This window comes from Carettochelys insculpta, chromosome 4 (genome assembly GCF_033958435.1).
Source record: "Carettochelys insculpta isolate YL-2023 chromosome 4, ASM3395843v1, whole genome shotgun sequence".
NCBI classification, from domain to species: Eukaryota; Metazoa; Chordata; order Testudines; family Carettochelyidae; genus Carettochelys; species Carettochelys insculpta.
The window spans coordinates 3,974,105-3,998,950 of NC_134140.1; positions in this window are offsets into that span (position 1 = coordinate 3,974,105).

Consider the following 24,846-nt stretch of genomic DNA (forward strand, 5'->3'; position numbering starts at 1 on the left):
TTCAAACACTGTCCACCTGATAGGCAGAGCACTCACAGGTAGGTGTTTTGTTTCTACTGGTGGTGCACATCCCCACATGCCTCAGTGCACATAAAATTTATTCCGCATGTGGATGGAAAATATCCACACATGGTGGAAAAGATTAGAGGGGACATTGATGAGACCCCGGCAAGTCTATCTCCAGCCTTAGCAACCACATTAGAACAGAGTCACGGACCACTTTGGCATCCCAACCCAGTCTGAGAGCAACTGCCCTAGAACTGTCCCAGCATACCATGAAATTTCATCATTTCCCCCGCTGCAGCTCCTTTCAGAGCCACCATGGGAGAAGGGGGCAACAATGACCTTGTGGGATTGGTCAATTTCCCTCTGCTTGCGGAGCGGCTGCAAGGGGAAGTCCCAACCCTGCAGGAGACCATTTGCACCATGAGGCAGCTGAAATGCTGCTTTCTAGCCTGAAAGGGGTGACGAAGAGCCCCGCTGGAAGCCTGTTGGATCTGGGACTTGGTTTAAATGCCACATCCCAGCTCCAAGGGGCTGGTGGGGAGGGGAACGTGCTCTCTGGAGCCACTTCCCCCTTCCCTGGCCCCTGCAAGTAATCGAGTCACGGCTGAAATGTTCAGCAATGTCTCAGTTACTCAACATCTCTAGCACGGCATGCATTCACTTGCCACTTCTTTTCTTGACCGGTTGAAGAAGGTATTTTCTGTGGTGAATTTGAAACATGGATGCCTTTGATCCTCGGTTAGCTTGTTCCATGCACGACTTTGTTGCAAACATCTTTTGTAAGACTGTAGCCGTAATAAATGTAAATAAATGTGACGTTTATGAGCAATTGATTCAGCTGAAAAAAGTGGAAATGCCGTGGAATTGTTTGTCTCGTTGACGTGTGCCGTGTTACTGAAAAGGTTGGGAACCACTGCCCTAGGGTATGATCTGAAGAAAGCAGTGTCATGCAGTGATCTAATTTAGCCCCCAGAACCTTTATTGCATGTGATCAGGCACAAGAAGGAACGACAGAAAGGCTGATGGACAACAGAACATTTGTGAAAACATTCATGAAAGTTTCATCCTTTCATGGGTCAAAATGCAAAGCTTTGATTTAGAAAAAACTCTGTCTGGTTTTGCAAGTTAGAAATATTTTCCACGTGCTCTACCAGTGATTGAGAAACAGCGCACAGGTTTCGGACCCATAGTTTCCCATCGAAAGAGGACATTTCCACAAAATATTTAATTCCCCCAAATATCACATTTCAGAAGCTTTCAGCCAGATCCAGAAGGAATCCAGCTCAGCCTCTTGGCGGAAATCTGCAGTGCTGGCAAAGCCAGAAGAAACAGAGCATGCTGCACGAAGAGTAGCATTTCCAGCAGTTGTAGAGAAGTTATTCCCCTTTACTTGTCACAGGTGAGGCCATATCTGGAGTATTGTGTCCAGTTCTGGCCCCCCAGTACAGAAAGGATGTGGATGCAGTGGAGAGGCTCCAGCAGAGGGCAACCAAAATGATTAGGAGGCTGGAGCACATGACCTGTGAGGAGAGCCTGAGGGATTTGGCCTGATTTAGTTTGCAGAAGAGAAAAGTGAGGGGCAATTTGATAGCAGCCTTCAGCTTCCTGGAGGGGGGCTCTAAAGAGGATGGAGAGAGGCTGTTCTCAGTGGTGACAGGTGGCAGAACAAGGAGCAATGATCACAAGTTACAGTGGGGAAGATCTAGTCTGGATATTAGGAGGGTGGCAAAGAACTGGAATGTGTTACCTAGAGAGGTGGTGGAATCTCCATCCCTAGAGGTTTTTAAGTCCCTGCTTGATAAAGCCCTGGCTGGGATGATTTAGTTGGGGTTCATACTGCTTGGGGCAGGGGGCTGGACCCCATGACCTCCTGAGGTCCCTTCCAGCCCTAGGTTTCTATGATTCTATGGTTCATCTGGAGTCATGGAAGAACAACAAACATTGGGACTGACTATGCTATTTTTAGTCCTGTCTCAGGGCCCAGCCCTGGTTTAAAGGGAGTGAGTAGGAAGTGAAACAGATAAGGGGGCTGGAGAGAGAATCTCTGACTGGGTAACTGCTGGCATTGAAACAATGGCTCAGACTCCAAGGTCTTTTCTTAGATTTCCTGGAGTCCATACTGAGGCAAAGCAATCCTTATTTCAGTGACAGGGTCATGTCAGGACCGGTTCCAAACGCCATCTGCGCGTCTTTCACACAAGTCCAGGTGAAGTTTTCTCCTCTTCCAGGGAAACGCCGCTCACACACCTCTTTTTTACAGGCCTTTTTGGGATGGACGCCAAACACTCTGCCAGCTGGCAGATTGCCAGGGCATTACTAATAACACCTGGCAAGAGGACAAAGAGGCTAGCCTAAAAAATCAAAACAAACCCTCTTGTGTTAGAACGATTCCAAGTTGTTGGCAAATCACAGTCTACTTCTGCAGCCAAGAACATCCAAATCAGGTAGATCTTTGGTTTTATTCTGCGGGAAGTTTTGATTCTAGAGGAATTTAATACTAATGTGCTTGGAGCCATCGGTGTGAACCTGAACTTCCCCAGTCCTCTCACAATGTCTGGGATCTCCAAGCCAAACAATGCTCAATTGTATCAGGTAGAGCAAGAGGCACAATAGGATTACCTGGCATGGTAGCTTTTCCACCGCAGGTGCCAAGGAGACCTGCTTTTATCCTCTTGGCTTTCCCAAAGGAGACAGCTCAAATGGTTTGCTGTCTTAAGGATTATGCCGGGAATAGAGGATAAGGAACACTTCAGACAGCCGATGAGGTAGTTGTGGTGGGACGTGAGTGGAGAGGAGGGGAGGCTAAGCTGAAAAACAAGAAAGGAAGGTGATACCATTGAAGGTGGTCCCGCTCAGGTTTGGTGTTCAAGAGAGATAAGCGATGTTATTCCTGCTTCTGCACAGCACAACCTCCTGAAAGGCTCAAGGCTCAGTAACTTATGCCAGAGAAGGGATTTACACAAGCTGGCACAGAACTCAGATGCACCTGCCCCACAGGTATAGGGCTCCTACCTCTTGGGCTTATGGAGAGTCGCTTTGAGCAGTATAGGGTCCATGGAACACAGCTGAACTCTTCTCCATCAGTTCAAAGGAGGCACATACTCCTCCATGCCACTGGCCAGATCCTTGCAGTGTCCTAAAAGAACCATTGCCACATTGTTCTGTAAGATATTGCTCTTCTTGGTGGCTTGCTCGGCAAAAACACTCATCCTTCATGTCTGCTTCTACGCTGGAAGGGAAGGACTGCTCTGTACAGTAGGTTCAGGCCCAGTGTCCCCATGTCCTTTTCCCTCAGGAAAGTATGGGAATCATCTTGGCTGTTTGGACAAGCAGCTCTTGCGGGGCCTGGGTGTCCCTGCTTTCTGACCAACTCTGTTCAGCTGATGCCTTGTCTCGCTAACCCACAAAAAAAAAAAAAAAACAGATTATCTGCTTTGTCCCCATAGTTGCCTTTTGTCCAGCCTGCAGCCGGTGGACTTTGTGGGCAAGACATAGGTTCCTTGTTGTGGATTTGTACAAAATGGGGGCCTGATCCTGGAATTTCTGGGGTTCCTGGATGCTGCTGTACCACTGAAGAACCCAGATATCTCTGCTAGAAACAGAGCTTTGAGAAATGACCACCACATTGCAAAAACTCAGCACCTTCTTCTCCCATAGGCACACCCGTCAACCCAAGCTACAGAGCCCCAGCTCAGTCCACCTAGTCCCCTCCACCCAGAACCTGCCTGTACTCCCACACTCCAAAATATGCCATCTCCCCCGACACACCACACACACACACACACACACTCGCACACACCTGACTCTAACCCCCTCCCTCACTTAGCTCAGAATCTCCCACAGACTAGGCTCAGAGCCATCCTGGCCACCCAACTGCCCTACAGCTTAGAACCTCCCACATCAAAAATCCATGTGTGTCTTTTCTGGGCCAAAATCCCCTCTTGGCACTCACCCTGCCAGTGAGGCCTATCTCCCAGTCTCTCAGCCAGCCCAGCCCTGGGTGCACTGTACTGCGTGATGTGATTTAGGGATTCGCCACCCAGAAACTTGGCTGACAGCCTGTTCCCATCCCAGGCTTGAGTGCCTTCACAGGCCCACAGCTGTCAACGGATGGTGTCCTAGTTGTCTGTTTCCTCAGGGAGACCAAGGTCTCAACAGGAATGGAGGCTGACAGAAGTACTTTCTCTATCTATTGGTCTCCATATATACCTATTCATTATTTTTATTACTATTTATTATTTAATATTAATTATCTGTTTGTATTGAAGTAGCACCTAAAAGTCCCAGTCTTGGGTCACCACCCCACAGCTTCACTATCTCTCCAGACACTTCTACTTCACCTTTCACCAAGACATCCCAGAACACCTGCAGATGTGTCGCTCTCTCTGGCAGGAGTGGAAAACTGAATTCTGGCTACCTATGTGTGATGGGTATCTCAGAGCCAAAGAGGCCAGTGGCATGCATAGAGAATCAGCTAGCAGATGAAATGGAGCAGCTGAGTGGTAGGAGGTTTATCAATGTTCTGGTGTATTTCCAGCAAAAAAATAAACCACTCTCCTGCAGATGTGAAAAAGCCCCTTTTCCCAGAACACCCAGGGGCTGGAAAATCTTTTCCAAGGAGCGCTGATGCTTTTTAAATATAAATTTTATTTGAACGGCCAGCATGGGGAACCAGACTGAATGTCAGAGAGCAGAAATGACCCTTTCCTCCAGTGGCTCTGTGTCGCTGTTCCCACCTATGACGGCAAGGAGAGTTTTGCCTTCTTGTAATGCTGAGGCAGAGCAAGAAGGCCTGTGTGTGTCCAGTATGGCTAGGCAGCACAGAGTCCTGGTCCTGGTCTCCAGCCTGGAGTTTATTAGACACTGGGATTATTGGGTGTCTGTGTGAGAGAGATTTTGACCTTTGGGATCGGGATGAAGAGGTGAGCCAGGGGATTCTTTGTGATTTTGTTATAAGCTCTTGTACTGGCTCAGAGAAGAAGAACATGTCAGTTTGATTCGTGGAATTGACCCTACGGTCAGGGTTCCCTGTAAGCCGAGTGCTTGGACGGCCACCCACGAGAGATTCAGGTGCTTAGCAGAGCACCCACCACTGACAGCAGGTCTTTCTTCTGGTGGTACACATCTGCCCATCCTTCAGTGCACACAACAAAATTTATTCCACCCAAGGATGGAAAAAATGAGCAGGCCCGCTGCCCACCGGTGAAAATGGAAAGTGTGCGAACAAACCACAGAGTGACTCAGGATGTTGCGGCCCTCCATGGAAGGCCCTGCACCAACTGATCCGTCCCTCAACCTAGTGCAAGTGTGGAGCAGGGAGACTGCTACAGGGGATGTAGTAGCTAACCTCAGTGCTCCAGGCTGGTAGGAAGAACAACACGCTGGAGTGATTCAAAAAGGGGCGCTCTTCACTGGGACTCTGTTGCCACCCCATACCCCCAAAGTGCTGGCTAGGGCTGTTCTGCAGGAATTAGCTCAGGAGACACAGTGAGTAGCCAGTGAGGAGGAACCACCCTAGCGTGGTGCTGAAAGTGATGTGACTTTGCAGGGGTATTCCAGGCCTTCTTTGCTGCCTGCTGGAGGCATGACACTCTCAGCCAAAGGAAAAGTGCTACCCGGGAAAGGGGCAGGGTGAGTTTAGACTTCTGAAGGCTGCCTAGAGAGGCCCCTGCATCTCTGGTGACGATGGAACCAACAAGACTCAGGACCTAGACAGACTGGGAGCCCAGCCAGTTTTAGGGTCAGACATCTGTGAGGGCTGCCTTGCTCAAGGGGCATCAGGCTCAGGGTGCTGGCTGTGTTTTGAACAATGGAAGGGCAAATGGCCCATTTGAAGTAACGTTTCAGATATTCTGTATGTGGATTCTTTTTGTTTTGTTTTGCTAACCTCGTAGAAAGTTCTGGATCTTTCCAGAATCTCCTGGAAACCCACCAGACTTTCTGAGAGTGACATGTCCTTCAACCCTTCCAGCAGGTCATCAGTCGGGCCCTCGTGGGTGCCTAAGGGGAGGTGAGTCGCCAGTGAAATACAAGAATGAAGGGAAGTAGGAGCCCAAATGGGATATCATGAACCCTCTTTTGTTGTGTACTTGTGAAAGTCCACTTGTATTATAAGACATGAAGAGTGTAAGTGGCAACTAATAAAAGACATGTTTAGTGAGGCCTTGTGCCCAGGTGTAGCAGCCAGAGCATAATAACCCAGAGCTCCATAGATTTTTACAGCCTGATTTAATCATCTTATCTCCTATATAGGCCAAGATACAAATTGTCTCCTAGTTACACCTGTGCTGAGCCCATTAACAAGGAGTTGAACTAGAATTTACCTTTCAGAACATGACACCAACAGACCCAGGTTGCTGGTACCAGGGATTGAACCTGCAATCAGAGGAGCTAAAGCCCTGGGCTCTCGGGCATGAGCTAAGGGCCAGCTGGCTATCAGGCAAGGCTGTAGAACAGAGACTTCACTCACCCTCGTATGAGGTCTCAGTGCCTCTGGGTACTACAAGAAGAACATCCATTCTCAGATGCCATCTGATGGAAATTCCACCACAAAGGAAGCTGATCCAGTAGTTAATTTGTGCCTTGTTTGTCTACCAGTCACTGGGTAATGGCACTTTTTGGTGGAATTCCTTTTAACTTCCTGGGTGGCCCCTCCAACTCACCCAGTAGATATACCCCAGCAGCTGGTAGGCACTGGAGACCCTCTGGCTTGGGAGGGGTCCCCAAGTCACTTTTCTCTCTCACGCTCTTCGTGTCAAAGGACAGGTCCGTCAATATCTATTGGCCAAGATGATCAGGGATGTTACCCCCTGGTATAAGTGTCCCTAACCCTTCCTTGGCTAGAAGCTGACACTGGGCAACCGGCGATGGCTCACTTGATAGTTGTCCTGTTGTCTTCATTCCATACACAGCACCTGGCATTGGAGATAGTCAAAAAACAGGATGCTGGGTTAGATGGACCATTGGTCTGACCCTTTCTGGCTGTTCTTATATAATAGTCACAAGACAGGACGGTGTAGGGCCAGGATCATGGTGCAGCTATGGCACAAGGTTGCTTTCACCCAACTCACTGGATGAGACTTAGGTATATTGGAGTCACTTTGGAATCTCAGACCTCAAAAATACCACCTCCCACATGCTACTAAATCACTGTGGCCGCAGCACCTTGATGGTATCTCCCATCCATGCACCGAGCAGGGCTGGCTCTGTTTAGCATGCAAGCAGTGCCAAGCTCTTCAGACAAGGGGCCTATACCTGCGGGGGAATGTGGGACATTTGCACAGGTGCCGGTGAATAGTGCTTGGGGGTGTGAAAAGGAAAGGGTGACAAGCTCACAGGTCCCATCATGGCTGCACAGACTGCAGGCAAGTGCTGGGACAAGCAGGGGTCTCTAGCATTTACACAGCTGTGGCAAGACGGCGTTGGCTGGGGACAGTGTGGGGTGAAGTGAGGACAAGGTGCAGCCCATGTGGCCTGAATGGCTCTTAGGTTGGTCGTGTGTAAAACATGCTGGGCCGTGCTGTGTGATTTGACGAGGGTGTGGCGCTAAGACTACCGGAAACTTTCAACAGCTCAAACGCAGCCAGGCTGAGAAAACAACTCTCACACATCGCTGACATGTCTGGAATGGGACTTTTCCTCTGGGGAATTCGCAGAAGAGATGCAGCTGGTCTCCATATGCTGGGGGGAGGTGGCTGAGGTGAGTCATGTCTTTGCAAGGCTGGGATCTAAGATAGATGACAGAGAGATACACAAGGCGTAGTTGAGAGCATGTCCCAGGTGAGAGGGTCACCATATTTGGGTAAAGCGTGTGACTTCTCCCCTTTGCATGGCAAGTTTTCTTGGTGGGGTGATCCATGGTCCATGTAGCATCTGCTCACCAGCCACAAACCACATCATCTTTCCTTTTGCTTGAGCAGAAACGTAGAGCTGGTTTGAGGAGAGACAGTCAATTGAATTACCCTGCCCCAGCCTGCTTGGCTCTCTTATCATGTTGCCTAGCTTTGACCTTCAAGGACATGGGAAAGTCAACCCAGCTTTCCCAATCCCAAATGAAGCCCCAGTAACAGGCACAGATGGGGAGCTGGAAGGGAGCCGGGGGAAACACTGCTTGTTCCCCAGGCTGCTTTGCAATTCTCAGACAGCTGCTCCTGGTCCGAGACAAGAGGCAAGCGCCAGGGATCCTGAGCCAGATGATGAAGTGTGACAGTGTTTGGGTATGACAATTCGTAGCAGGCTTCCACCCTGGGTGAGCCTGATAAAGGGAGGTGTTGTAAGCTTCCATGTCGCTGTCCCATTGCAGCAGGGAGAAGCAGCTTTCTTTTGTACGCAGTTTATGGCTGCCCTTCTTGGTAGATGTGGAATATGCTGGAGGGAGAAATTATCCAGGCCCTTGTCGGCTGCAGGGCAGCTAAAACTGCAGCTTCCATTGTGTTCTTCTGCACTTTCGGGCTAATGTTTCAAGCTGGAGCTGGCTGGGTAGGAGTTAATGGCTCTGGGATTGTAAAGTCATTATTGCTGTCACCTGCAAATAAATGTATGTAGGAGCCTAAATGCATATGCCAGGGACAAGCCAGAGGCACCAGGGATGGAATAAGTTGGCCTGCGTGATTCATTTTCTATCCCAAACGTCAACATGCAGCCGTATCCAGCCCTGACCAAACATGACCACGTAGGTTATCCAATAGCTCTTGATCTTCACAGCTGCCAACCCTACTGCACCTTCCATTTCCTACTATCTCCAGGCACCACAGGGTCAGACAAGGATCCATTCTCAAGGTGGCCCATAGTCACGGTAACTTTTTTGCGGCCTTCCAGGTGTGTCCTTCCTGCATCTCCATATGTGTCTTTACTAATGTCTTTGTACTGTCTTCTGTGTCTCAGGGCTGCATCAGCCATTGATCTGGTGTAGCTGTGGGCAGGAGCAAAGAGCAGACAGAGGTACATGTGATTTCAGACAAGGAGTGTTCATTGTTAATGATAACTGCAGAATGAGCCAGCAGCATTGCTTCGGGGTGTAGCAAGATCTGCAGATAGGAAGTACAAGTTGAACCTCTCTCATCCTGCACTCTCAGGACCTGACCGATGCTGAATGAGAGAATCTGCTGGACCACAAGAAGTCAATATAACCAGGACTGGTGGCTGGAAACAAACTTTATGGGACCAGAGGAAACTTGGCCACACCCAGGATAAGTGGTCATCTGGCTCACTAAAACCATGCCAGGTTATGGACGTTGCTGGTCTACAGAGATTCAACCTAGAGGGTGCTTGGTCCTGCCATGAGGGCAGGGGCTGGACTCAATGACCTCTCAAGGTCCCTTCCAGTCCTAGTGTTCTGAGACTCTATGAACCTGTAAGAACATGAGCAATTTTTCAGTAAGATGGCAACACTGACATGTCTATATTTGTAAGGGCTGGTTTGGTAAGCGAGTTGTTTTTAAGTGAAGTGAAACTTGGGGTTCCCAAGACAAATCAGGCTCCTGGGGAGAAGAGAATAGCCTGGAAAGGCAGTGAGCCACTGCTATAAATAAACAAGTTTGGTCTCCAGAGAGCTCAGCTCCTGAGCAACAGTAAAGATAGAGTCAAGCCCAGGCACTTGAAAGAGGGCTGTGCTCTTTAGGTTCATGTAACAGAGAACTTGGAGGCTCTGGATCTTCCCTGCTCCCCACCATGCTGTGTAGCTTGCACTTACTGGGAAACCACAGGCCAAACTCCCACCCCTCTGGCAGAGAGGGGCAGGAGCTCTGGGCTCTGCAGAATGAACATTACCTCCAGGGAAGGCTTTGGTATGTCCAACTTGGGAACCATCTGCCAGCTGCCTGGCTCACTGCAATATCTGAAAGAGCTTGCTGGAGCCTACTGCAGGAGCTCAGAGCTCCCCTCATGCTGTGGTTGGACTGCTGTCCACCTGAGCTCCCTCAGCAGAAAGACCAGGCTTCTGCTTGTAAGCCAGATTTACCCGCCTTACTTCTTCCCCCATTTCATGCACCATCGTTGTATCTCACCTCTGTAGGGAGTTTCTGACCACTTCTAGGTGATATAACACCATTGTTCTTTTGGTCACGTGCATCTTCCATTTGACTATACAGGTTGACCACCCCTGTAATCTCTCATAGACCCTCATCCCAAATCGTTCTGCTCTAGCACAATAGAATGAAAGGATCCTAATCCCCCAAAATGGCCACTGCCCTTTGCAGTGGGGTCAGCGGTGGAGATGACCCACCAGTCTTTGCTCTCAAAGAGCTGGCAATTTAAATGTACAACAGAGGTTTATTATTGCCATTGTACAGGTAGGGAAACTGAGGCACGGAGCTTAACTTATGTGTGCAAAAGCCAAAACCTCTGGCCTTCGGGGTCACTTACAAATGCCTTAACAACAAAACCACCAATCTTCCCCCACAGTCCCAAATACTGAATAACAGAACCCCATACAATCCTGAAATGTAATTCATTGCTTTTCGGGCAAGTTTTTTGTCATGCGTTTGTGCAGCTCCCAGCACAACAGGCGCAGATCTAGACTGAGTCTTCCAGGCACAACTGTGATAGAACAAACATATTAGAACAACTGGCCCAATCACTATCCAAATGATGCACCTTGAGCTAATACCCACTTGCTGGGGCGAAGTTTGTTAATTGTGGGGAAGATTCCCAAAGAGAAGGTGCCATACACAGCCAAAGTGTTGTTGAAATTAAATAGTATTTTACCATCCCCGATGGGGGTCCTGACCCTATGTTGGGGTTGGATATAGCAAGCCTATTATGACTTGAAAACTGCCCACCACCCTCTGTGTGTTCTAAGCATGTGCAGACCTCCCCTTTGCTCTGTAATAGATAACCCCTAGTGGGACAGGATCAAAGACAGGTCTAGTGTGAACTGTCTGGCAAGAGAAACACCTGGAGAAGTAAATAGCCCAAATGTTCTTAGCAATTGCTAAGGAAGAACTGGAAAAAATCCAGGCTGTCGAGGGACTGCTAAGAGGCCCAATCCTATATCCAGTGCAGGTCCCAGCTCCTGTCGAAAACCATGATGGAAAACAGCAGCAGTTGATAAACAATGGGGGCCATGCTCATGATGATCCTGAACAATAGGAAGGCTCTCAGTCGCAAGCTACTGGTATGGCAAGCAGAGGTTACTAGGAGCAAGCAGGTTTCAAAGGCAATGGAAGCATTCTGTCTAAATGCCCATAAAGATGGTGGGTTCGGGGTCCACCTGAACCATATGGGAGGCTAATTGAACCACAGAACGTTGGACATTCCAGGGGAGCCTGTCCTGTGTCCATTGTTGTAAAGGAAGGCGACAGTAGGAAGGATATGAGGAAAGGACTCTGTGGCTGTCAAATTAAATTATGGTGACCAGGGCAGGGACAGAAGGAAAAGGACGGAGCTAAATCTTCCCCAAACTTTGGCCGAGTTTGTGGCCCTGTGGCAGCTTGGAGGCATTTTATAGGATGTAACAAAGGCATGGATCGAGGGACGGTATCCTTTGAGATCAGTTTAGTCTCATGCATTAAGTTGCTGGTGCAACAGTTATATGGAAACCTGGGATTCTCTGCTTCTGACACGAATAGACTCTAAGGCCTGCATGGCCCACTGTGATCATCTTGTAGGTCAGAGAGCATCCCCCAGTGATTCTTTCATGAAGCCCATACCTTGTGGTTGATTGAAAGTTTCCTCAAATACTGCAAGCCCCATCCCACAAGTGGGCCAAAGCAAACCACATTTCCCAAGGGCACACTGCTGGGCAGTGACCAGCATCTAGCTCTGAAGGGTGCAACTTAGGCATAGGCATCTATGCTGGCAAGAGATCTTTACAGGCCAGTAAAGTGGTTTTGATACCAGCCCCCTACCTCAAATCAACGACCTGACCGAACTGGGCGTTAAAGTGCAAAAATTCCAGTGAACTGCTCCCTGTCCTCTATTATCTTGCTTTCACAATAAGGCTGGCTTGGCACTACCCAGTTCTGAAGGAGATTAGAAGGGATGGAGGGGAAATGCTATGCGGCAAAACGCTCCCCTCAGGCTATGTATGGCCCAAGCTGCAGCATGAGCTACTGGAGACTTTACCAGGAAGTCTGGACACATGGAATTTCCAGGCCAGCTTTCCACACAGAGTCAGATAAATCACTCTGGCACAACAGGCCTGCTGGGACTTGCTGGGGAGCCCTGTATGCAGAAACAACACAGGGTGCTGCCTTAGAAGTTTTGACCTATGTCTACACAAGAAGCATCTGTCTACGGAAGTTACTCTCAGAAGAGATGTTCCAACAAAACTTCCATCAACAGATCACAGCTAGACATAAAAGCGGATCGATCTTTTGATTTGCTCCATGGACAAAAGGGCCCACTGGAGTGTCTATGTGGCTTTTTTGTCAACAGTTTCTACCAACAAAGTGAGTTTTGTGTGTAGAGACTCCACGAGTTTTATCAACAAAACCCCAGTTTTGTCTTCAAAACTCTCTAGTGTAGACATAGCCACGGTGTTTATCCCAAAATCTCCAATCTCCAAACCTTTTGAGGTCCAACCATCATTTGATATTTGACCACAGTCCTTTTGTAACTGGCTACCCTAAGGACAAGTTGGGTAAATCCAACTTCTATGTTCATTCAGTAGGTCTTATGGGAATGGCCAGATTCTGCCTCGTGTTGCGATGTCCATTTTCTATGTAGGTAGCCCTGTTCATTTCAGTCGCGCTAATTGCGGTGTCAGCACTGCTCAGCGGAAGGAAAGGCAGCTCAGCCAGGACCTGCATAGTGTATTTCTTACACAGGAATGACCTCACTTTTCTCTGACTTGCTCTCCAGACCTCTCAGAAACATACTCCAGTGTTTTCCGTGCCTGTGAACACGTGGCATTGACAAGTGCCCAGTTTGGTTGGCTGTCATGTGGTATTGTGCCCACTCCCCAGCTGGACAACTAAAGCTTTTTAAACAGGAGAAGAGCAAATGCCAAATGTCTTAGCCCATGTACCAGGTTTCTGGCATGTCCGTAGAAACATACAGATGGTTGTGAATACAGGGACTGATAAAGGGTGAAGATGCTGAAGATATTGGGCAGTCAAGGTCCATGTTAGCCATGTTTAGACAGCCTAAGTAGTACTTCAGTCGAGAAGCAGGTTAGGGACTTTTGTGGTGCTGGGCCAGAGCAAGTGGTCACCCTTCTGCCTGCAGTCTCCACCTGGTGCTTCTGCTGGGGCAAAGGGGTCAGAGCACAGGGTCTTGCCCTACCCTGCCTTCTTAGAGCTGTTTCTGCAGAGCACAGCCAGAGCAAGGTGACTTCAGCTCCTGCCAAGCAGGAGTGCCAGGCAGGCAAGCAGTTAGGGTGTGGAGGCACGCGTTCTTTTGGGGGTACCCCAAATGGCTGGGGACCCCCATGTGGGACCTGTTGACCCAATGGGTAATCCACCACTGCTTACATTGTACCCTGGGCACAGGGAAATATAGAGCACTAGGCTAGAATCAAGGAGACTCTGGTTCTATTCCCAGGTCTGCCACTACTCTGCTGAGGGACCTTGGGTGACCCACTTTTCCTCAGTTTATCCAAAATGGTGCTAAAGCTACAGTGCTTTGAAGTCACCAGGTGAAAAGTGATGGAGAAGAGTGAGGAATGATTAGGACTTAGCATGAACAAAACTCCCCTGCCCATAGTCTTCAATAAATAAGGCACCAATGACAGTCAAATCAAACAGCCCATAGGAATCTGGCTGAATATTCATGAGCTCTCTTTTGCAGTCCTCATCCAGCTCTTCTTGTTATCCAGAAGTCGCCCCCCCCACCTTTCTGGCCCTAGACCATTGCACTTAGGTAAAGCCAGCTGGCAACACAATCAAAGAAAAAAATAGAAAGTCCCCCATGCTACCCCATTGGCCAGTTGCCAGCTGCACGAGCCATTTGCTTTGGAGGAATTTCTCGGCACGCCATGTGTGCAGCGTCTCTCTCAGGTTTATTGGAACGATGATTAGGGAAAGGCATTACCTCAACACACAGCATTTCAGATCTTTTCCCACGAGAGAGGGAGAAAATAGAATGGCAAAGAGGCTACATACAGACTTGGAACGAATGGCCTTCCCCATGAAAATCTCACCATTGCACTATTCAAGCGCACACCTCTATTCGAATGCATTTGACTCCAGCACCGTCAGGTTGCCAAGGCCAGAGCTCTGCCCGCTGGAACATTTCATCTATTTTATCCCTGCTCTCTGTGTGATGGAATGAGTTTCCGGGAAAGTCCACGTATCTGGCCTGCAGAAGAGACCCTAAACCCACTGCTGGCCAACAATAATGGCCAAAGGAACTGCCAGACTGGATCAGACCTGAGATCCATCTTTTCCAGTATCATTTCTCCAACAGTGGCCACCAGCAGATGCTTCAGAGGATGCAATAAAGACCCCAAAATAGGCAAATATGGGATAATTGGCAACTTCTGGCTTCTTGGATCAGTGGCAATTCTGCAGAAAGAGAGGAAATTGGTCCTGGTCCAATCAACTTCATAGCCTCATAGACTTGCAGGTCAGAAGGGACCATCACGACCATCTCGTCTGACCACCAATGTAGCACAGGACATAGAACCTCCCACACCCACTCCTGTAGATCTCTAAGCTCTGAAATGTTGGTGAATTGGAAAGGTCCATTTTCAATCTGTTCCAGAGAGGGAATTCTGACCTGGGTGTCCTGGAATGTGGTCATGTCTAGAAGCCAGAGCAATGGCAATGAAGCCTAGTGGTTGGAGCAGGAGTCAGACGCCGGAAATAGAGAAGCAAGGGTCAGAGCCAGCATCAGGTACTGGGACCAGAGCAGGGCTTGATTAAAGCAGGAGCAGGGCTGGAACAAGACTGGGAGTAGGGTAGACATCAGAGAAATTGCTGATTTAGGGCTAAGCGTTAACCAGCAACTGTCTCAGGGTGGCTGCTGAGCTTAAGAGCAGGACTGGTAAAGCCTATTCAAGATACAGATTGAAGCTCTCTAATCCGGAACTCTCTTACCAAGCAACATCCGTAATCCATCATTATTTTAGTTAGCCAGACAACCATTTATTATAGCATGTGGCCAAGTTTTATGCAGTCCCATAAAGCTTACTCACAGCCACCAGTCCTGGCTCTCAGTGTTCTGTGCTGTTATTCAGCTCTAATTTACCCCTACATGTCTTTAAAGGCCCCTTAAGCAGTGGAAATATTGGTAATGTGCTAGACAATACTGACCTCCCGTCATCCAGCAAATTTGTTCGTCACTGGTCAGGGTGCTAAATGAGAGAGGTTCAACCTGTAGTTAAGGTCCAGACTGATTACAAAGCATCTCTCAAAACTGGGTTAGTGGGCAACCAAATGGTAGATGAAATATAATGTTGACAAATGCAAAGTAATGTACATTGAAAACCATAATTCCAACTATATAAATGATGGGTAGGAACAGAGAGGTAGCTGTGTTAATCTGTATTCTAACAAAACAAAACAGCTGTCACGTAGCACTTTAAAAGCTAAAAAAATGATTTATTAAGTGATAAGCTTTTGTGAGACAAACCCACTGCTTCAGGCCAATAGCATTGCCAGTACAAATTGACATTATATAGTACAGAGGTCCAAAAAAATCGCAATAAAAACGGACAAATCAAATACATGAACTGAAAAAGGGGCTTGAGGTGTCGGCAATGTTAAGTGTCTTGCCTGAGATAATTACGAGCATCAAAGGAAGGGAAGGAGTCCTTGTAATGTGTGAGATAATTTCTGTCTTTGTTCATACCAAGTGTTAATGTGTAGAATTTGAATATGAAGCTCAGTTCACAAATCTCCCTATGCAATCTGCTTTTAAAGCCTCTTTGTTCTAGGACACATATTCTCAGCTGAAAGCGATATTGGAGTCATTGAAGATAATTCTCTGAAAACACCCACTCAATGTACAGTCGCAGTCAAAAAAGCAAATAGAATGTTTGGAATCATTAAGACTGGGTGAGGTAATAAGACCGAAAATATCATATTGCCACATCTTGAATACTGCATGCAGATCTGGTCACCCCATCTCAAAAAAGATGTGTTGGAACTGGAAAAGGTTCAGAAAAGGGCAGCTAAAATGATTAAGGGTATGGAACAGCTTCATATCAGGAGAGAGAATAAGATGGGGACATTTTAGCATGGAAAAGAGAAGACTAAGGGGTGTATGATTGAGGTCTATAAAATCAAGGTGTAAAGAAAGTAGATAAGGAAGTGCTAATTTCTCCTTCTCATAACATAGGAACCAGGGGGCACCAAATGAAATTAATAGGCAGTAGGTTTTAAACAGACAAAAGGAAGTATTTTTTCACACAATGCACAGTCAATCTGTGGAACTCCTTGCCAGAGGATGTTGTGCAGGCCAAGACTGTGACAGGGTTCAAAAAACAAAACAAAACAAAACAAAACCCAACCAAATACACTCATGGAGGTTAGGTCCATCAATAGCTATTAGCCAGGATGGGCCAGGATGGAGTCCTTAGTCTCTGTTTGTCAGAAGCTGGGAATGGACAACAAAGAAAGGATCACTTGGTGATTGCCTGTTCTGTTCATTTCCTCTGGGGACCTGTGGGAAGACAGGACACTCGACTAGATGAACCTTTGGTCTGACTCAGTGTGGACATTCTTATGTCTCTAAGATCTAAGGGATGCATTAACAGGTGTGTTGTGAACATGACATGAGAAGTCATTCTCCTGCTCTACTCTGCACTGGTTAGGCCTCAGCTGGAGTATTGTATCCAGTTCTGAGCACCACAGTTCAAAAAAGATGTGGAGAAACTAGAGAGGATCCAGAAAAGAGCAACAAGAACGATGAAAGGTCTAGAGAATGTGACCTATGAAAAAAGGTTGAAAGAATTGGGCTTGTTTAGTTTGGAAAAGAGAAGATTGAGGGGAGACATAATAGTGGTTTTCAGGTATCTAAAAGGGAGTCATAAGGAGGAAGGAGAAAACTTGTTCTTCTTGGCCTCTGAGGATAGAACAAGAGGCAACAGGCTTAAACTGCAGCAAGGGAGGTTCAGGTTGGACATTAGGAAAAAGTTCCTAACTGTCAGGGTGGTCAAACAGTGGAATAAATTGCCAAGGGAGGTTGTGGAATCTCCATCGCTGGAGACATTTAAGAACAGATTAGATAGACGTCTGTCAGGGATGGTTTAGATGGTACTTGGTCCTGCCATTGGGGCAGGGGGCTGGACTCGAAGGCCTCTTGAGGTTCCTTCCAGTCCTAGTGTTCTATGATTCTATGATTCTAAATGTGGTTGAGCGGGGGGTTCAGCCTCTGGTCAGCTAGCTGGTGCCAGGCTCAGCTGCAGACTCTGCTTCATGGGTCTCCCATGTCCCAAGTGGGTGTTCAAATCACTGGGGTATAGGTAGTAAAACGGTGGATGGGAAGAGGGAAGGGTCAACATCCTGACCGCAGCCGACTTCTCCTCCTTTGGACACTCACCGAATGGTCAGACTCATTTTTGTCAAGGCTGCAAATAGTTTTGCATCAAGGGAAATTGTATTTTCCACTGAACAAACTGTTCAGCTGTGCGGGCCCCAAAGCACCAGGAAGCCAGGGAAGAGATTTGTGTCTGTAGTCTAATGGTCCAGGCTGATGTGTAATGGTAACACTTTATACCATGCCTCTCCTGAGGCTTTTGCAACCCTGAGCCTCTGCAAGCCCCAGCCTCTGGTCCTAAGCCTCATTCTTAGACCCGTCTTACAGGAGGTAAAACTGAAGCAGGGAGAGATTAAGAAACCTGTTTGTGGGTGCTACTCATCCCCAGACAGAGCTCCATTGCAAGATCTGTGCCCCATTTAAGGCAGATGGTTAAATGGTGCTTTGGCTTTGAGGGACGCAGTCCCTCCCACAAGCATTCATGGCTCAGCCAGTGGTGGTCTACCAACATTTTTAACATGAGTTTTCTGTAAATGTTTCCCTTCCACCCTCTGAGGAAGGCCAACTCTGCTCCATGGGTGAAGAAGGGAGGCAGAGCAGTGAACTGTATTGGTTTTCCTGTTTAAACAAAACCACTACTCACTGCCGTAATCAAGACGGGGACATCCTTGGGCAGGTAGGCACCTCTTAATGCACACTTCCCTTGGAATATTTATATTCTGTCATTGAGAAATACACCTGGTGGGTTGTTCGCATTGCACAATCTTTAACATGTGTAATGTGCAAAGGTTCCTCTGTGGCTAAGAGGAAAAACCTTGAGGAAAAGTATAGAAAATGATCATTTTCAACCAGTCTGCTGGCTGCCATTAGAGCTGGCTGGTGGGGGGACCCTAAAAAAAATCACCAAATTTGATCCAGTTGTATGGAGACTTTTTTTTTCTACTAAAAATATTCTATGGATTTTTCAGCCAGTTTCAAAGCTGCTCAGAAAGACCCTTCCTGCCCACATTTTCAGTCACAGCTTTCAGAGTGAGGGTTGACGTGCAGATGTTTGCCACAAAATCATTGAAAATAAAAATATTTTGACAAGTTCTAAATTCAATACCTATTTATCTTAGACTTTAGACAGGCCCTAGCTTGGTAGTGTATTAGCACGTCACAATCTTTGATGGATCTGTCCCTCGGGAGACAGATAAGTCATATCGAGTGTTCCCCATAAGATGAGTAGTTGGACGACCGCTCAGGAGAGATTCAAGAGCCACACAGCTGATTAGCAGAGCACCCACAGTGGGCACCATGTGTGTCTATACTTGGTGCATATCCACACATGCCTTGGTTCACATAACAAAATTTATTCCGTGCATAGATGGGAAAAAATAGAGGGACCACTGGTTAGCTCATTCCCATTTTGCAGGTGGGCAAGTAAGACCAGGAAGGACAAAGGGCCTGCCTGATTTATTTAGGTATTTAGATACTTAAAGATACCATGAGGGGGGCTGTTAAAAGCATCTGGGCACCTAAGTCCAAATGAAGTCAATGATTTCAGAGTTAGGTGCTTCTGAAAAGCTCATTAGGCACCTCTAAGGTAATTAAATCACTATAAAGCCGTGTCTACACGTGCACGCTACTTCGAAGTAGCGGCACTAACTTCGAAATAGCGCCCGTCACGGCTACACGTGTTGGGCGCTATTTCGATGTTAACATCGATGTTAGGCGGCGAGACGTCGAAGCCACTAACCCCATGAGAGGATGGGAATAGCGCCCTACTTCGACGTTCAACGTCGAAGTAGGGACCGTGTAGTCGTTGCACGTCCTGCAACATCGAAATTGTGGGGTCCTCCATGGCGGCCATCAGCTGGGGGGTTGAGAGACGCTGTCTCTCCAGCCCGTGCGGGGCTCTATGGTCACCGAGTGCAGCAGCCCTTAGCCCAGGGCTTCTGGCTGCTGCTGCTGCTGCTGCAGTAGGGGATTCATGCTGCATGCACAGGGTCTGCAACTCGTTGTCGGCTCTGTGTATCTTGTGCTGTTTAGTGCAGGTGTGTCTGGGAGGGGCCCTTTAAGGGAGCGGCTGGCTGTTGATTCCGCCCTGTGACCCTGTCTGCAGCTGTGCCTGGCACCCTTATTTCGATGTGTGCTACTTTGGCATGTAGACATTCCCTCGCTGCGCCTATTTCGATGTGGTGCTGCGCAACGTCGATGTTGAACATCGACGTTGCCAGCCCTGGAGGACGTGTAGACGTTATTCATCGAAATAGCCTATTTCGATGTCTCCACATCGAAATAGGCTACTTCGAAGTAGGCTTCACGTGTAGACATAGCCTAAGAATCCAGCCCTAAGTGACTTGCTCAGGGTCACCCAGGAAGTCTGTGATGGAGTATATAGACAAGACCAAGTCCCAATCTACCACCATAACCTTCAGCCATCATTCCTCTTGCAAAGCATTTTATCTTCTGTTAGAGACTTTTATCCATTGTTACTGAGTTCTACAGGATGGTTAAGAAAAAAATACATTTTCTGCTGAACTGTCTTAAGTTCATAAAGCCACGTCTATAGAACTCCAGTAAGTTTCCATAGAGTCGGATCAGTTTCATCCTTCTGACATTTTATGGGAATTTTCCATATTGGAAAAAAATTATAAAAAACGAGTATGACGACAGAAGCACACCAGACCGATAGTGCTGTATTTCCTGCAGACCAGTAGTTACGAAGCACTTAGAAGCATCTGGCTGCTGCTTAGAGAAGCACTTCAACAGTTTAACTCTTTTCAAGCACTTTCACAGTTACTATACTGCACAAAAAATGTGAGGGGAAGCAATTTTACATGGCTCTTCAGGACAAGATATTACCCAAAGGTCCAGACCACTTGGGGCTATTAAGGACCCTGTGCCACTGCGTGCAAGAGTAGGGAAGGCTAATTTGGTGTCTTGAATATGTGCTATTTCCAGATCTGAAGAAGTGGGCCTGCCCCACAGAAGCTCATCACCTAATAAATTATTTTGTTAGTCTTTAAAGTGCTACGTGACTGCTTGTTTGCTTTGAATATGTACCACTGATGGATCTGAAGCCAAACGATTTCCTAAAATTCGGGTGTCCAGATCTAAGTTTCATGGTCAGCCCTTCAGAGTAATGGGACTAGTCTTAGGCTACATCTACACTACCATGGAAGATCGACCCACTCAGGGTCAATCTTCTGGGGGTCAATTTCACACATCTAGTATGGACACGCAAAATCAAGCTCTCAGGGGTCACAGTCGATCCCTTGCTCCTCACAAGACATGAACGGTAAGAGAGCTTGATGTGAGAAACTCTCCTGTTGACCTTCCCCAGTATGGATAGACAAGTTAGCCGAGCGCAGATAAGTCATTTTTAGCTACTCGGTTGCCATAGCTACAATTGCATCTCTATGGTTGACTTACTTTGTCAAGTGTGGACATGGCCTAAAAGACCTGATTCAGTCAGTGCTTAAAATTGGCCATGTGCTTAAGACCTTCCTGACTGGGGCCTTCGGTGTTGTTTGGATCTGGGTTTGGTCTGGTAATTACGATGGGCACCATGCAAAAACCATATGAGCCTGCTTTAAGAAAAGGACAGAGCAGATTTACGTAGGTTTAAAATGTATGCTTGCTTCCGTGAGCTATTTATATGAATGCACCCACAGTTGAGTCTGGGTTACCTATATCTCTGCCCACCTTCCCTTATACCATGTGAATGTAATAGCTGTCTTCATTTTCTTCCCTGTCCTATTGTGCCTTTTGGCTGGGTGTTTTTAAATGGGCACTGGGTATTTATAGTGTGGTGGGTGAAGGGTTAGCAATGATACAGAGATGACTGGTTATTGTAATACAACAGAGACATGATGTGGAAAGAATGGCTACAGTACAGAGCTCTTACAGAGCCCTATTTCACAGAACTCAATGAGTTCTGTAAATGTGGCTACATTTCCTCATTCCCCTATTTGGATTTTTCTTTGTTGGAATGGGAATTTGGCAAAACCAGAATTTCTCATGATAATTTTTTTAACATGAAGAGGTTTTTTGGGGGGGAAAAGAGGGATCAGGGCTTGAAAACGATCAGGGCATTTCATTTTGACATTTTCTAAAAGAAAATTCTTGTTTCCCCATTCAAAATGAGGAGTTTTTTCTTTCTAGTAACTATAGTAAACACAATTTGTTTCCCACACGACCACAATGGAAGTTGAAACAAAACATTCAGAAATGAATGGGGAAACAAAAGCCCTTCTGACTGAGCCAAACTGGAAAAGCTTTTTAGTTCCTGGTAATACTCAAACTTTTGTAGTTTTACACACATCTAGAGCTGCAAGGGACTGCAGCAAGTCATCTAGTCTAGTCCCCCACCCTCTTGGCAGGACCAAACACCATCCCTGACATCTATTTGCCCCAATCCCTAAATGGCCACCTCAAGGACTGAGCTCACAACTGTGGGTTTAGCAGGGCAATGCTCAAACCACTGAGCTATCCCTTCCCTGAGGGACAGTTTTGTCCCAAAGCAACAGGGGAATATTATTTCCAATAACGCAAACATTTTCCTGGGATGAAAAAACCTTTCCCCTCCTACTTCTTTCCATTTTACAGATGGGAAAATTGAGACAGCGTGGCGTAGTAACTTTCCTAAGCCCACACAGCAGGCCAGCAGAACCAGCAATTCAACGCTTATTTCCTGACTCCCAGGCTGCTGCTCTACCCATGAGATCACACAGTCATCTTTGTTAATAAGCTCTATTACGGCCAGAGGGGCAGCAGAAGGTGGATTTATTTCAGCAGTTCAGTGTAATTGTTTCCTGTCATGCTATTTTAAATTCTGGGAAGTCCTCTTGAGGCATGGGATGGATGCCCCTCACATGTATGTTTAAATATAAAATAAATTCTGAGTCCCACCCCAGATGAAGCCGCATTTCAGTGGAGAGGTTATTTTTTGGAGAATAGACCTTGCAAACAACTTGACGATGAGAGATTCTCTGAGACACTCAGCTCTGCCACTGACTTTCCTTGTGGCAACTTACTTCACCTCTTCAAACCTCAGTTTCCCCATCTGAAAATGGGACTGCCGATACTGACCCTGCTATGTATGGTGCTTTTGGTAGCTCAGATGTTGTGCGCTGGTTTAGGGCAAAGGTTTATGACAAAGCCATCAGCAATAACAGGGCAGGTGTGCCCCCAGAAAGAAGAAGCGGCTCAAGCAGAGCAAATTCTGGAACAAGCAATGAAATAAATACCTATAAAGTGAAGTAGCCAAAATGTCAATTAACACCATTGCCTGAATCGCCAATGCCAAGGGTGACTGTGATGGGAAAACATTCCCCACCCTGGCTCTCATGGGCCTCTTGAAGATAACAGCCTCGCCTGGTGTGGCTTTCTGGTGACCGTATCAGTGTGACTGGGCTAAAGCAGACATTCTCACAGGGCTTCAAGAAGATGACCACATCTGTTATTCTTAGCTCAGTGAAGGAAAGCCTTGGAGCTCATTCTCAGCTCACAGTGAGATTTATTTGATTTAGAAAAGAATTAATGACCAGCGTGGATTAATTTTTCCTGCCCTTTAATCGAGGTTAGTTAACATGGACATGTGGTAATCTTTTTCTTAAGCTCCTGGACATATATCACTCATTGTTGAGAGACTGCAGTTTGGAAGCCAAGGAAAAGCCACACATATAGCTACTGACTGGACCAAAGCTCATGTGGCTTCTCCCTTCCCCTCGTCCCTGGTCTAAATATCAGCAGAAAAAAAAGGTTCAGACCCAACAAGTGGCTCTGTCTCGGAAGGGTAGTGGTGTTAATCTGTAGCTTCACAAACAACAAGCAGTCCTGTAGCATCTTAAAGACTAACACATCTATTTATTAGGTCATGGAGTTAGTAATACCTCCCCACCATACAGGTGAAACTAAATCTGTTAATATTGGTGAATCCCAGTGAGATATAAGATTAAGTCCTAACATCACTGGAGATGGCTTAAGCTGTGCTATCTGACTCTAGGTTTTGAACATCTCAGATATTGGAGGTGTGGAGTTTTGGGATGCTGGCTCATTCTAGAAAACATGATCTATGTGGAAAAAATAAAATAATTGAGTTTCTTTAGTCTGGAAAATAGAAGACTGAGAAAGTACATAATAACAGCTTTCAAATACCCAAAAGGTTGTTACAAGGGAGATGGAGAAAACTTACTTTCTGTAGTCTCTGAGGATAGGACGAGAAGCAATGGGCTTAAATTGCAGGGAGGGAGGTTTGTGTTGGACATTAAGAAAAACTTCTTAAGGCTACAGCTGCACAGTAGCTGTAACTCAAAATAATTTGTTCAATTTGTACAAAGCACAGTACATAAGTTATTTAGAGTTAACTTATTTCAAACTCGGTGCCATCTAAAAGGTACAGACATTCGAAATAAGCACCTATTTTGCGGTTTCTATTTCAAAGTTTCTACTACCCTGCTCATGACAAGGGGTAGTGGAAATGTAATACCACCCTTGAAATGGCCCTTCTATTTCGAATGCCTTGTTTAGCTGTGGGCTTGCCATTTGGGGATACAAATATATCCCAAAACGGCAACCACAGTGTAGCCATAGCCCAACTGTCAGGCTGACTAAGTACTGGAAGAAATTGTCTAGGGAGGTTGTTGAATCTCTATCTTTGGAGATGATTAAGAGCAGGTTAGAATCATAGAATTCTAGGGCTGGAAGGGACCTCAGGAGGTCATCTAGTCCAGCCCCCTGCCTAAAGCAGGATCAACCCCAACTAAATCATCGCAGCCATGACTATGTCAAGCTGGGACTTAAAACCTCTAGGGATGGACATTCCACCACCTTTCTAGGTAACACATTCCAGTGCTTCACCGCCCTCCTGGTGAAGTAGCTTTTCCTAATATCCCAATCTACACTTCTCCCTCTGTAAGCTGAGACCATTGCTCCTGCTTCTGCTGTCAGTCACCACTGAGAACAGTCTCTCTCCATCCTCTTCAGAGCCCCCTTTCAGGTTAGACAGGTACATGTCAGTGATGGTCTAGATGGTGCTTAGTCCTGCCACGAATGCAGGGGACCGGACTTAATGACCTCTTGAGGTTCCTTCCAATTCTATTGTTCTATGACTCTATTGATCAGCCTGAATCCTGCAGGTGGGCATATTCTGGTATGAGCTCATTCCCTCATCCATACTCCTCAGAGGTGTGAGCCACACCAAAAAGACAACAACAGGCTTGGTGGATGTGGCCTTCAGTTGGATGAAAACCTGACTCTTCCAGTGAGGGCCTGTTCAGTGGGAACCCTAGCATCAATATAACCCCATATCACACAGCCATGTGGTAACACCATCCTGACATGCTGGGCTTATTACAGCCTTACTCCTCTCTGCTAACTAGGCAGAGAGCTACTAAAACACAACGCCTTGTTAGTTATGCTAAACTCACAATAAATCTGTCACCGCTGTTCAGGCACTATACTGTGACTGGAAAATGTTGGCCTGTGATTGGA